A 2,471-nucleotide genomic window follows, 5' to 3' on the forward strand; every position below is an offset into this window, starting at 1 on the left:
CATACGCCAACAACCATCTGCCTTCCTAACCAGCGACACAGGGGCAAAAAATGGACTTTGACTAGGTCTAATTACCCCAGACTCCAAAAGTTCACATACAATCTTTTCTATCTCCGTTTTTGGGTAAAAAGGGTATCTATAGGGATTAACAGATATAGGTTGAGTACCTTTGAGGGGGATTTGATGATCATGAGACCTAGGAGGTGGTAATCCTTTAGGTTCATCAAAGATGGATTTAAATTCATGCATTATACCCCAGAGCGGTTCAAGAATAGGGTTAGAGGCATGATCAAACTCTAGTGCATATAGCTGTAATAAGACACCCTTATTCATAGATGTTGAGCCTTTAAGAAACTGATGACCCTCTTCCAATGATAACCCAGTAGGGCTTAAACCATTAAATGTCATAGTCTCCTCCCGAATTTGGAATTGCATGGTTAATAAATTGAAATCCCACAAAATAGGCCCTAATGTCCTTAACCAACCAATACCCAGCACAACATCACAACCTCCCAAAGTAAGAACATAGAAATTAGTGATGAATGTGTTACCTTGCAATTTCAAGGCCACAGAGTGACATCGCTTGCCACTTAAAAGCTTAGCACCATTTGCCACCTTCACCTGCAATGTAGGTGTAGGTGCCACCAAGAGTGGAATCTTTCGTAACAAAGATGGGTCCAAAATATTATGCATGCTGCCTGAGTCAATCAAGACAACCACACACTGATTTTGAATGAATCCCACCAAACGCATGGTGTTGGGGCTAAGTGACCCCTCAATAGCGTGTAAGGAAATGGCTGCTTCAATTCCTTCCAACATAGCATTCTCAACCATGGTAGGAGTATCTTCAATGGAGTCATAAAAAATCTCATCACCACATTCCTCATCTTGGAATTCCATTCCCGTCAATAGGTAAATCTTAGGAGACTTACACCGGTGTCCCGGATTCCATTTGTCATCACAATAGTAACATAACTCTTTCTCCCTATGTTCACGCATTTGAATCGATGAGATTTTTTGAACAGGGTAATTGGTTTGTGGTCTAGTGTTTGGGTTGGGTGGGGCAGAGGTCAGGTTTGGAGTGGAGCTCAAAGAACCCCAGGAATGGTGACCGGTAAAGGATGTGGAATGGATGGCTGCTTTGAGATCTTTTCTAACGCTTATCAAATATTCCTCCTGGAGTTTGGCCAAGCCAAAGGCAGCAACTAATGTCAGAGGATTGAGCATTCGTAATGGAAGTCGAATCTCATCCTTGAGGCCACTTAAGAAGCAGCTCAAATGGTTCCTATCCAAATTCCACGGAGTCGATTGGAGAGGAATTCAAACTGAGAAGTATACTCAGTCACAGTGGAGGTTTGGTGCAACTTGGTGAGAGCTTCCATGGGGTCATCGTAGGCAGGGCCAAAACAAGTGAGTAAGGATTGGAGGAATATCTCCCAAGTAGGAAACTGGCCAGCCTCATCAGCGTCCTGAAACCATACCGAGGCCTCTCCTTCCATATGAAAGGAAGCCATGCGGACTCGCTGATACAGAGGAGTTTGGTAATATTCAAAAAACTAGTTTACCTTGTACGTCCAACCAGAGGAATTCTCACTAGAAAACCTTGGAAAATCTAGGCATAAGGTACAGGTGTGCATCTGTCTCTTTCCCCAGAACTAGTCATGGTCATCTTCTAATGGATGACGTCTGAAATCCCTGTTGTCACGCCAATCCAGCGCATGGTCCTGCTAGCACCTCTCATCATGGCCAGGAACTTGCTCAAGGTCATTCGCTGCTGGAGGTGGAGGTGGAGGTGGAGGAGGAGGTAGAGGGTTCTGGTTAGCCCCGAGCGTCTGCATCATCTCATGCAGCTCCATAAGGTGTTGCTGAACATCAGTGTTAACTGTGTGTTGCAAGTTAATAGCCTCCTGACACTCCTTTAGAGATTCAGACATTTGAAAGAGACGAGTACCTTCTGCCGTGGTAAAGTATGATAGGAAAAAAAAAATTTGTGTTTTCTGGTGGTTGGGGAAGCTAAACTAAGAAGATCGTTGGCTCAGATACCAATTGTAAAGGCTTTTCTGGTTTTGTATGATGATTTTTATGGGTTCAATGGAGAACAGCAAAGGAAATGGAATAATGCAGAAGATATATTGAAGATAAATGAGCAGATTCGAGATTGCTCCTTCTCCTACAATGTCTCAAGCCAGGAACCTCTATGCATACCTCACCTAATGAGAGTGTCCCCCATTATATCACCCATTTTGTTAGAATATATTCTAACAAAATGGCCACCTGGATTCCTTCCCCAAGGTTCTAGAAGTGCCAAAATGGAAGTACTGGAAATTACATAGAAAGGCCTTGCAAAATGCAGGCTTAAACAAAAAAAATGCATGCATAAAATTAACATAAAGTGAAGAAGAAAATAGGACAGTTGTACTCCCCAACTTTCCCTTCTTCCACACGTGTCTTCTTCTTAGACCTTTCCTTCT

This window comes from Corylus avellana, chromosome ca4 (genome assembly GCF_901000735.1).
Source record: "Corylus avellana chromosome ca4, CavTom2PMs-1.0".
Taxonomy (NCBI): Eukaryota; Viridiplantae; Streptophyta; class Magnoliopsida; order Fagales; family Betulaceae; genus Corylus; species Corylus avellana.